The sequence below is a fragment of the Rhinolophus ferrumequinum genome, chromosome 24, assembly GCF_004115265.2.
Source record: "Rhinolophus ferrumequinum isolate MPI-CBG mRhiFer1 chromosome 24, mRhiFer1_v1.p, whole genome shotgun sequence".
NCBI classification, from domain to species: domain Eukaryota; kingdom Metazoa; phylum Chordata; class Mammalia; order Chiroptera; family Rhinolophidae; genus Rhinolophus; species Rhinolophus ferrumequinum.
Window position 1 is genome coordinate 7,147,169 of NC_046307.1, and position 12,997 is coordinate 7,160,165.

At 37.9% G+C, this 12,997-nt stretch overlaps 1 protein-coding gene across 1 annotated transcript in view; it reads left to right on the forward strand.

The window, feature by feature from the left end:
* The window catches only part of CHSY3 (chondroitin sulfate synthase 3), a 253,469-nt gene that overhangs the window by 126,895 nt on the left and 113,577 nt on the right, over positions 1-12,997 (forward strand). The window lies entirely within an intron of this gene.

The following is a 12,997-nucleotide window of genomic DNA, read 5'->3' on the forward strand; positions in this document are numbered from 1 at the left end:
AGGGGCCTCCAACACTGATCTTACAAATACACGCTGACCAATTACAAGTTAAATACAGTATATGTTCAAAGAAAACATACTTTTTACATAATATATTTTTTAAAGCCTCAAAAGCTGCATACTAAACTCTTACTACTGCCATAGTAACCATATCTAATGCCATCGGAACTGTAGAAGCCAAGCAATAAAGACCAATGCTTTACATTTCATCATTTTTTCTTTTGTCATTATCTAATCATATCAAATAGAATGCATATATGTTTTAACTGCTTTTGTAACTTCAATTTTTAATATGACATTTTACTTTTTGTCATTACTGAACATACTATGTTGTCAGGTTTTTGTTTCAACTTGAAAATCTTAGCGTCCATTCTTTTCCTTTCTTTTTTTCAGTATAAATGAGTATAACCTTATCTCCTTTGCAAATCTGTGGCTTTAAAAAAAGAAGGAAGCAAAGAAAAAAATAAAGGAGGAGGAGGAAAAAGCAAAGTTTCTTTTAACATAAAGTGAAATACATAGCTACTCCCAGAAATTTACTCCTACTCCTCGATGAATATTCCTATGTACTTTGTAATTTCTTGTCCTTGTTTTATCTTACAGTTCATGATTTTGAATGTGTGTCTCTGAAAAATGATCACTCTGTGTATAATTATTTCAGCAGATGTAATTCTTCTCTTTTTGTGTCCCCTCAAATATGTGGAGCACAGCTTGACGTAGAGGCAGAATTGGGTGGACAGAATTGTGCATATCTCTGAGTGTATTGTCTTCATTTAGGGAACACACCATGTCCTGATCTGGGTGAATTACCCTGGCACATTTCCCTTTCCTCCCACCTCCCTCCTTTCTTGTCTCCCTCCCTCTGTCTCTCCCTCCTTCTTTTTTTCCTTCTTCCTTCCTTCCCTCCTTCCTTCCTTCCTTCTTTTGTTCCTCCCTCCCTTCCTTCTGTTTCTCCCTCTCTCCCTCCCTTTCTTCCTTTCTCTTTCTTCTGCTCTCATTTTCTTTTTCTTCTTCGTTGCTTTTGTTTTCCTTTTACCTTTTCTCCAAGTTCTCATTTTTCTGCAGTCCTCTTCCAGTATGTGAGTGAGATGATGAGGATAGATATTAAGATTTGGAGTGTGCGTGAAACCCACTTTTCAGCCCTACTTTTTCCCCTTCACCAAAGTTGTAGGAAAAGAAATGGGATAGTGGTTTCATAATTGACATTTGTAATTTGGCCCTAAGTCCTGGGATACATTAATATGTCTTCAAAGTCTCATTTCAGAACTGGATGTAGAGTTTCTAAATAAAAGATAAAGTGTGATGTTCATTTGGCTGGAGTTGAGAATTTTGGTTTTCATGGTTGGGAAGAAATGATAACTCCAAGGGGATAGTTTATAAAAGTGTTTCATTGACAAAGACTGGAGCTTCTCTTTATGTCAGCTGGGAACATGCTTGCGTAGTACAAGGCGTCTCTTATGAAAGAAAATAATTTGTTCAAGCTGTGTCCCCTTACATTTTGCCTACAGATAGCTGGCACACGCCATGAAAAAGAACAAGAAATCATTCTCAGATGTTCCCTTACATGTTGTCCAATTCCAAAGGCCACCATGTAGCAGCTCTTCAAAATTAGGAAGTCCAACTAGACTTCTGGGAGAAAACCTTTCAAGATGTTTTATTTGACACTGAATAGATGTGTTTTAATTGAAAGAGGAGCTGTCACAGTACTCTAGTAATAGGATGTGCTTGCTTAACTGATAAAGTATGAGGCTCAGCCACTAGGAGGTGCTTTGTAACCGTCGCGATAAAACACTGTTTGATGAACTCATTAATTAGTGCATAATTGAGTGGTTCTCCCCCATGGCTATCGATCAATCCATGATAAAACATTTTCTGCATATCTTCCTATGTCCTTAATTGAGATTGTCAATAAGCATACCTCTTCCTTAGTAGTTCACAGATGGGAGAAAATAATGTTCTTCTGCTCCGTAACGTCAGCACAATGGGTTCTTAAGCTCGTCGTCATGTTGCTGTCTTGGTTGGATGATAGAATTTCTCTATGGTCCGTATGTATTGGAATGCCTTGGGAAGGGAGTCTGAAGTAGAACCTTGTATCTGAAAACTTTCTTCAACACTTTAGAAGCACCTAGGAGAATCTTTTGTGGCTGTGATGTGTAGGCTGTGTCCTTAATATCTGAACATTCAGAACCAGAGTATGGCTCCTAAGCTACCTGAGGTTATAGAGCCTTGTTTCACGATTCCACACTGGCAGCTCTAGCAGGATTGTCGGTACGTGCTGTGATTCTGGCCAGCACATTCCCTCCTGGTATTATGTACGTGCTGCTAGTTGTATGTCAGTTATCTTCTTCTTATCTCTTGTGTAAGATTTTGTGAGACTAATTCAAATCAGCCTCCATTTGTTGTATTTTCCTGTTTAGAAATAACTTAAATTTCAGTTGTAGTATCTTCAAACAATACATTATAGTTAAGAGGGGGCATTTATAAATGACGCCACCTGCCAACTAGAAGGAAGCATAGTGCCATGTCTGCCAAAGAATACCAGTTTAGTATGTTGTGAAATCTTCATTTAACCAGCTGCTTTGTTGAAATACCAACAATTTCTTTAAAAAATAATAATTTTAATGCATATTACACAATAGCTAGTTGCATATACAAGTTTACCCTTTACAGAAGATTTAATAAGCACTAACATTTAAGCACAAAAAAATATGTTTTAAAACTGGAAACCTGATAAAATGAAAGCAACATGGGCACTGGAATCACACAGTTGGCATCAGATCTAGGAAGCACCTATCTCCACTGTCAAGAGAATGCAAATTGGACCTGACCTGTGTAAATAGACTCATTTTCAATATTGACACCCCCAGATAGGCAGGCAAGACTCACCAAGGCGTGAGGAAAACCACCTGTTAGTGCTGTCACCAAATTCAGCTGGCAAACGAAATCACAATGATTTACTTGTCTTTTTCCCTGTAGCATGTTGCAGCAGCACCTTCTGTCCATCAGTAAGTTAATGGTCGCATTCATTGGTGTACATCTATCTTTGGACTGTCAATGCAGCTATTCCAACAATATGGTAATTTATATGTATTATCATAGAAAGATAAACAATAGTTATAAACCGAAAAAATACATTTTAGAAAACTATAAAGTATGATCTTATTTTTGTTAACAAAATAAAAGCATATTCATGTGGACAAATAAATTCTCAGTAAAAGATCTGGAACAACGTGTATCAAACTCCTAAGAATGATCTCCTCTGTGGAGAGAAGTGGGGGGGATGGGGAGTAGGAGGGAATGGGGGTGGAGATGGGGGCGGGGTGCTGTATGAGGGGAAGCCCCAGATTCTGTGCAATTCCATATCATTTGGGTTTGTTTTTAGAGTAAAGATATATTCGTGTGTTGCTTCTGTAAGTTAAATATAAGGAATATAATTGAAAATCACCGCAAACAATAAGTTTAGTTATTAAATTACTATAGGACTTTTAAAAAGGAAATTAAAGTTCTTTAGAGACTATACATCTATCTACAGGATCCTAAATTTTGATTCTTTCTAGACTGCTTTACTTTCCTAATGCCACAAAGACGTGTTTTTGAGAAGAAAGGGAACTTCCTGTGCTGAGTCACTGACTGGGAGCCCACGCTGAGCCCGCAGTGTTCAAAGAGCAATCAAGTCATCGCATACCAAAGAAAACTAGACCCAAGGATGTGTGTAATAGGGCCCAAAAGAATGATCTAGAAAACTATCACAGGATGTCATATATACCTGAGGGGTGGGACACAGACATTTTCTTTCTGTGAGGAGGGTAAGTTTGACTCCCTGGAGTGATAAGGCAGAGCCAGGCACTTGAAGAAAGGAACAAACTTATGGGCAAAGATAGAGGTAAGATTTAAGGCATATTCAGGGGACAGAGATCAAGGCAGATGAAATGCAAAATGGATGAAGTATGTTGGAGAAACTAAGGGGAGAAGAGCAAGTTACGGTAAATTGTGAATGGGCCTGTAAACCAGACGTAGAATTAGAGTTTTCAGAGGAGGTGACAAGTCATGGAAAAAATAGCTGCAGTACACTGAAGTGACAGAACAAATCTGGGAGTAGAATTGAGAATGACAACTGTGTCCGTGACGATTTGAAAACAAAAATGGAATGTATTGAAGGTATTAGAGTGGAGCACACCAAGCACTACACTTGGCCCGTCTCTGCTTTTCTGGGTGTATATGTGTCATTCTTTTTCTCTGCGATGAGCTTTCAGGGACTGTCACTCCACCTGGCCATAGTTGGTCACTCCCACAGATCCCCTTCTGCATTGTGCAGGCATAGACAGGAATACTGGGCTCCCCCTCACCCAATTCTCTCATTCCAGCGAGAGAGAAATCTGATCAGCCAAGCTTGGCTCTAGAAGCCATCCAATAATGTACCAGTGAGGACTAGTGAGCGCTGCGTACGTGGCCTGACAAGTAAGTTCACAAACTGGTTGCACTGATGTCGCTAACCTTTTTTGATATCAGAGGGATTATTCATTATGAATTTGTACCAACTGGATAAACAGTTAACCAAGTTTACTGTTTGAAAGTGCTGAAAAAGCTGCATGAAAAAGTTAGACGACCTGAACTTTTCGCCAACAGTTCATGGCTCTTGCATCACGACAATCCACCAGCTCACGCGGCACTATCTGTGAGGGAGTTTTTAGCCAGTAAACAAATCACTGTATTGGAACATCCTCCCTACTCACCTGATCTGGCCCCCAGTGACTGCTTTCTTTACCCAAAGATAAAGGTAATATTGGAAGGGAGACATTTTGATGACATTCAGGACATCAAGTGTAATATGATGACAGCTCTGATGGCCATTCCAGAAAAGAGTTCCAAAGTTGCTTTGAAGAGTGAACTAGGCACTGACATCAGTGCATAGCTTCCCAAGGGGAGTGCTTCGAAGGTGATTGTAGTGATATTCAGCAATGGGGTATGTAGCACTTTTTCTAGGATGAGTGTGCAAACTTAATTGTCTGACCTTGTAGTCTGACTCCTGTGAGTTCACCCCAATGTGGGGATGCCGTTCCCAGAGAAGGGGGGTGGGGAGGGTTCAGTAGTGAACCAGGTACCTTCTTCATCTATTAATTCTGTAACTATTAACTATATAGTAACCATTGTGGAGGTTTCCCTTTTGGAACTATCATCAATAAAAGTATTCCTAAGAAATATTTTGTGACGAAGCATTGGTTCCATGGCTCTGGTCATACCAGTTTACCATCAGTAATAACAATTTTTATTTTATGGAGTCCTCTGCTCTGAGAGAATATAAGCAGGAATTTTAGTCAAAAGAAAAACTAAGAGACTTCTATCTAATCAAGAAGTGCTGAAACCAATCTTGGGAGTTTTTTTCCTTCTCTTCTGATGGAGCCTGTCTTTAACCATGGCATTCTGTACCTTAACACTACTTAAATATAATCAGCTAATATTTACAGGCTCCGATTGCTCCTTTCTGCCCCTATTTTTAAAATGGAAAAGCTGAAGCACTTAAATTCTCTGAAAGCTTCATAAGACTGAGAAAAATGGACTCAAATCAATACACACATAACATTAAATACTGGAAATGGCTCCCATACTAGAAAGAATGTCTAGAAGAGACAAGAAACTCTAAGCCATGATCAGTAAACAATATAAAAATTTAATAACTATGAAAGAGTGAATAAGGGATGATTTGGATAGCAAACCCATGATTAACTGGTGAGTCAGTTGTATAATGATAAATATTATAAGTTCGGAGGGAGGCAATATCCTAAAGATAGGACATGCTTAACAATTTATGTATTCCCATATGGAGACATTCTCACTATGCTGAGCAATTAGGACAGAGTTTGTTATACAAAGAAAAATAGCTGCTATTTATAGAGTCAGTCTTGTAAAGGAGAATAGAATCACAGGAAGACCTATCGTTTTTCCCCGAAAATAAGACCTAGCTGGACAATCAGCTATAATGCGTTTTTTGGAGCAAAAATTAATATAAGACCCGGTCTTGTTTGCTATAATGTAAGACTGGGTTTTATATAATATATAATATAACATAATGTAATGTAATGTAATGTAATATAATACTGGGTCTTATATTAATTTTTGCTCCAAAAGACGCATTAGAGCTGATTGTCTGGCTAGGTCTTATTTTCAGGGAAACAAGGTAGTAAATAAAATCAAAACTAGGATGAAATCAATTTTAAGTAGTGAATGGAGGGTATAGACACTGATAAAGTCAGGATTAAAATGGATCACAGCAACTCACAGGTACAAGGAAGCAAGAACTATAATTAAGAGAAGCTATATAGAATAAAGGTAAGAATCAGTGAATTACAGCTGGGAATACCAAGTAGGCAGATCTATAGAAGGGAGTAGGATTGAATCTGTTAGTAATGATGATCATGTCTCATGTTTATGAGTCTCACATCCATAGTTATTGACTGTCTTGGTTCCAGAACTATCTTCCAGGTCCTAATTGTGAGATCAGGCTTATGATGTCTTTTGATTGTGAACTTCCATATGATTCCATCACCTTTATCACACCACATGTATCTTTACAATAACTACTGTACTGGCCTGAATGAATCTCTCTTCTTTATAACTGGAAGAGCTGTAGAATAATGAATAAGTATGGTCGTTGTCTTAGGCAGCTTAGCCTGCCATAACAAAATACCCCAGCATGGCTGGCTTAAACAACAGGAATTTGTTTTCTCACAGTTCTGGAGGCTGGAAGTCTGAGATCAGGATGCCTGCATGGTAGGATTCTGCTGAGAACTCTCTTCCTGGCTGGCAAGCAACTGCCTTCTCACCATGTCCTCACCTAGTGGAGAGAGAGCAAGCCCTGTGGGGTTTCACTTCTAAGGGCACTAATCCCAGTGTGAGAGCCCCACCCTCATGACCTCATCTAACCCTAATTACCTCCCAAACAGCCCACCTCCAAATACCATCACATTGGGGGTTGGGGCTTCAACATACAGTTTTGCAGGGGACATAATTAAATCAGTCTATAGTAGTCAGAAAGAGAAAAGTTAAAGAAGTCATTGCATTTGTTGCCTGAGTGATTGGAAGAATATTAATACTGATGGTAGAAACTAGGAAATTAAAATGAGTCTGTTTAGGTTAGGTGAACTCAGTTTTCGATGTGTTTTAGTTATGTTAACTTTGAGGTGACCAATAGCAGTGAAATGTAAATGTTAAGTAATTCTGGGAAGTTTATCATGATGTGTCAAGATGTGTCTGTTTTACTGTATTTACCCAGTATTCATTGGGAATTCTAAATCTGAGAAACTAAAAGTTTCCTTAGTTTTGGAACATTTTGTTCTAGTTACATGTTCTCTTGCTTTATTCTCTTATTCTCTCTTTCTGGAAAGCCTACTGTCAAATATTGGAATCAGTCCTCTACATCCTTTGGCTTTTCTTTCATTCTTGTTATGTCTTTGTATTTTTAACTGCTTCTGTGAGAATTCTTTGGCTTGTTTTTCTAGTTCTTCAACTGTGCCTTTCTCTTATTCAGCTCATCTATTGAGATTTAAATGTCAGTGATCATTTTTGTCATTTCTCTGGAAACTAATGGGTTCTTTCTTATGGATATTATAGCCTCTTATTTCCCTGATGATATTAATTATACTTGATCTGAATTCTTGAGTGGTTTGTTCTGTTAACTTTGCTTCCGTATACATTAATATTTATTACCTGTTTTTCATGGCATTGGCTTATCTCCAATGTCTGTGTACCACCTTTATAACTGAGATTCCCTGTTAGCTCAAGAAAAAGTCTAGTGAAGTAGTTAAGAGTATGAGGCGAGGCTAGAGCCCCACGGCCTGGGATGTAATTAATGACTTAACATTTCTATGCCTCAGTTTCCTCACCTATAAAATAAAGGCCATTATAGCTCCTACCTCACAGGGTTTTGTGAGATTTAGATGATTAAGATATATGCAAAGCTTTTGGAAGGCAAGCTCACACACACCCCGCCCCTACCCTTCACTAAGAATTAAGTTTTAATGTTATGAGAATGAGTGTTTAGTATTCATAAATACTAGCTGTTAATAATATGTGACTACGGAAGCGTTTCATTGCAGCCAGACTCCAGTGATGTGTGAGTGGTTGGGCTGTACTGCTGGGGGAGTACGCTAGTCGTTTGTCTTCTAGGTGTGGGGGCTTCCTGATCATGCTGAATGTAGTCACACTGCTCCCGGAGGGCAGTGGGGTCTGGACATGTGGGTGGGAGAGCGTGGTATGTGTTTCTCCCTCCAGGGTGTGTGCGGAGGTGGAGGACTACCCAGCTACCCTAATCTGCTGTCACTGCTCTTCACCCTGTTGGGATTGTGTTTGCCTATGGGTCTGTATATCCTGTCACGTGTAGGGATTTCTCGCCAAACAGTGAAGTGCAGCTTGCATCTACCCCCATGTTGAGCAGACCCTCAATGGTTGTTTTGAATGTAAGTTGCATAACACAGTTTCACAAACGATTGTGTGTTTTTGACATGCCCTCCTCTCTCTCAGTAGGTATTTGCCCCTTGTCAGAATGGTCATTTTTAGCTATGGTTATGGCAGTCTACAAAAGTGTTATAAAGATGAGTTCTCGGTTTCCATTGTATAGTTTATGATACGTGACTGTAGTGTCTAAATATATGTTATTACCACAGAATAGAGATTTTTCCTTGTGAGCTGAGATTTTCACTAATAGATTTTGAAAGAAGAGTTGGGAACAACTGGGAAACATCTTAAGTGTCTGGCTTTTTGGTACTTGTGAAATTCTAGAAGAGACCTGAGTTTCTTTAGCTCTTACGTAGATGAACTGTGTTACTTTTTAAAAATGGAATCCAATAATGTCTCTAAGAGCAGAAAATGAGAATGAGAAAACAAGAAGACATGGGTACCCAGAGTGTCTGTGTGTTTCCTCCACATCCCAGAGGACACATTGAATAGGACACTGGCAGCACAGCAGCAGCCAGAGGCTCTGTGATGGCAGCAGACTCAGTTTTCCAAGCAAGGTGCCAGTGAGGTCCGGGCATTTTGAGGAGATGAGGTATTCAGTGTCTGCGCTCATTCAGGGTGATGGCAGCGGCACTTTTGTCCCTCCCCTGCAGAGCTGTCATTGTGGCCACCATCACCAAGAAATGACATAAAAATGATGCCGGGAGAAAGATTTGGAAGGGTGATGAGAATTGATGTTGATTTTCTTTCCTTTTTGAGCGCAGGGATATTAATGTTGTCTAGAATTGTGGTGCTTATTAAGATTCTGCCTGGGAGAAGAGGGCAGTGCCTCCGATGCCCTCTCCAAGGACTGAGGTTTGTGTGACATGCCTTGAAAACCTCATACTGTAATTTCTTTCCTCTGCACATCGTAACTTCGCTGGGTTGGATGCAATTCATTGACCCAGAAAGTACCTGATGGCATTGATTTGGCACTTAAACAAACTCTCTGACTCAGCTGGTTAAAGAAAGTTCTGGTTCATCAGAAACAAAAGTTAAGGGGGGGAAAAACCTGAAAAACTTGAGCCATTCATTTGACAGCTCAGTGTTCAGCTTGATTTAACATGTGCTGCCCTTTTGTTAAAATGATCGCATTTCATTTATTGTGGTTCCCATCTTTAGGCTTATTTTTTTTTCCTTTCTTTTGCTTAAAGAGCTTTGATAGAGTTGGGTTGTAGCACTGTCTAAGAAAAAAGAAAATTTCAATTTTTTTTGAAAGGAAAGCAATTTCAAAAGGAACCAAAGATGAATCTTCACTGATCTCGGTATAAAAGCAAAGGATAAATGGAAGCTGGACTTTCATAATTGATTTTTTTGTTGTACAGCTGGTTCCCACTTCAATAATGATTTTAAAAAACAAAAAAACAAAACAAAACTAAATGTGCACACCATCACATTCTCCCAAAGTGAATATCAGTCTTTATTTATAGCAAGTATTACATAGAGTAGCATAGCTTAGTGCTTTGGATCATGGGTAAAATCCTGGCTTGAACCCTACCATCTGTGGTCTTGGACAAGATGCTTAACTGCATCGTGACTCAGTGTCCTCATATATAAACTAGGAATAATAATTGTATCTGCTGGATAGGTTTTTTTTTGAGAGGACCACATGTGTCAACACACAAAAAGCATGTAAAACAATGCCTACGACACAGAAACACTATACATATATGTGTTTGCTGTTAGTATTTCCTTTTAAGGAAACCACCTAAAATTATTGGGAGCTTAAGTTCTTAGTATAAAATGACCATTTCTGAAGCTGTTTATAAAAAATATTTTGTGCTTATGATGTTATGTGTTATAAATTACTACTAAATAACTTCCCCAATTACAATTAGGAAGCGTGGTAATTAAACAATCATTGTTCTTACTCGTATCATTGTTTTCTGAAATGAAAATATTTTTCTTTCCTTTGGATGGCTCAGTGTAAAAAGTACAGGACATATGATGTGCTGCTTTGGGAAGGAAAATGTTATCAATAATCACATAATACTAATATTTGTCATTAGTAGCAAAGCTCAATAATATCATTACTCTTTATATTTTTTAATTCATTTTCAGAGCAGATGGCAAAAAAAATCACATTAAACTTTGGCATTTGTTGATTGACAATGCCTTTTAATGTAAATATAAAAAGACTAATGATGGAATCGTCTGTAATTCTTGGGTTGTTTTCTCTTTGTATCATCTTCAGTGTTAGCTCTCTATTGATGAAAATATTCATACCAAGATGTTTAACATACTCCAAACTTAAGTCCTCATCATATATGCTTGCCTCCCTCTTTGTTTATCCCCTTGCTCTGTCTACCTCAGTGGGTACACACACAGGGCATCTGTGCCCAGCCTCCTTGTCAGATGTACCTTTGTTTTCCTAATCACTCAAGCCCAAAAATTTGGTCATACTCGATTCATAATTTCCCTTTATCTCATTAATTCAGCAGGCAACTACATTGTAGTGGATCTTCCTTTAAAATAGCTCTTGTTTATATTCCTTCTATTCTACCACCTGTCATGATCATGACTCAAGACAAAAATCCTGAATTTCTGATTTTCTTCTTCCCTTACTAATGCTGTATTTAACAATCTGTATTTGTTGATAAAAGATGGGCACTGCTTTAAAAATGTTGCATAGGTCAGTTATCCTTTAGGTGTGGGTAGATGAAAAATAGACATGTAATGATAAAAGTCATATCACGATATCATAGAATGACATGAGAAGAAGTTTCGATTAATTGGCTAAAAGTAATTATCTGAGATGAGGTAGCCGTGAATTTTCTGTTTATAGTTACTGTATTCATTTCCTGTGGCTGTCATCATACAGTCCACAAATTAGGTCCCTTCAAACAATAGAAACTTGTTGTCTCACAGTTCTGGAGTCCAGACTTGGCAAACCAGTGATCGAGTAGGGCTGCAGTCCCTCTGAGGCCTAAGGAGAGCATAGGTTCTTTGCCTCTTCAGCTTTGGGTGTTGCTTGCTGGCTTCCTTGGCTTGTGGCAGCATCTTTCTGCTTTATCTTCATATGGCCTTCTTTTCTGTATCTCTTCTTTTCCGTGTGTCTCTTTTAAGGACATTTGGGTTAATTTTATGTGTCAACTTGGCTAGGCTATGAGGTCAGCTGTTCACTCAAATGCTAGTCTAGATGTTTCTGTGCAGGTATTTTGTAGATGTGATTAACATTTACAGTGGGTTGGCTTTAAGAAGATTATCCTCAATAATGTGGGTGGGCCTCATGCAATTAGTTGAAAGCCTCAAAAACAAAAGCTGAGGTTTCCTGAAGAAGGAATTCTGCCTCAAGTCTGTAACATAAAAAACCTGCCTGAGTTTCCAGCCTGCTGGCCCACCCTACATATTTGAGATTCAAGACTGCATTAAATCTTACCTCCAGCCTACCTTATAGATTTGGGATTTGCCATCCTACTGGTTCGATTTCACTGGAAAACCCTAACCAGTGACTAATATAGGACCCAACCAGATAATCCAGGATGATCTCATCTCCAAATGCTTAATTTAGGTCATCTGCAAAGACACTTTATCCAAATAAGGTAGCATTTATAAATTTCAGGAACTTGATGTGTCTTTTGGGGGCCGTTTTTCTGCTTACTCTGTGAATTAGGAATTTCTGGTTCTATGTAAGGGTATCACAGAATGTTATTAGCTTTTTCAAGAGGTGAAAGAATTCTCAAAACATTATCAACACAAAATTTTATGCACATCAGAGAATGAATATGTATGGAATTTATGAGAAGAATGTTGTGAGGTGGATTAAAAAATAGTGTAGTGAATTGTAACTTGAAAATTCATGTATATATAGCTCTATTAATTAAATCTGGATTCTGAGCCTCACTTAAAAAAAAAAAAGATAATGAAATGAAAGTAATTTACAAGGAAGTCCATCTTTCTACAAACCAGAAACCTAATTTCTAAACATTAGACCTAGAGGTTAACACATACTGCATTTCTTTTATTAATTTGCATATTTGTCAGAGTTTATGAGGAGTTTTTTTCCAGTCAATAAGTTGTTCAAGCTCTTTATATATCAGACTGGAATAAATGATGACCGTATTTTCAAGGTACATGTTAACTCCCGTCTGCCTGCCCAATTTTTAATTTTTTTTTAAGCATGCTGAGAAAATATGGATTTTTTTCAGGTACGAATCACGGCCCAAACAAAAAACAGATTTCCATTTAAAAATAATTTCACATTCAGTGGGTGATAAATAGCTCCTGGATTTTGTTGAGTGTGATTTATTTTAACATTATTTTCTTTCTTGCATTTTAAAAGCTCTTAAGATTCAACAATAGGACTTCATCTTCTGTATTAAATGTCTATGTGGTTTTTTTTATGTGTGTGATGAGGACTTGTAAGATCTCTTAGCAATTTTCAAGTATTCATTACAGTATTATTAACTATAATCACTCTGATGTACATTACATCCTTATGACTTAACTGTTTTATAACTATGAGTTTGTATGTTTTTTGATTTTGTAATTTCTTTTTTCTCCTTTTTGA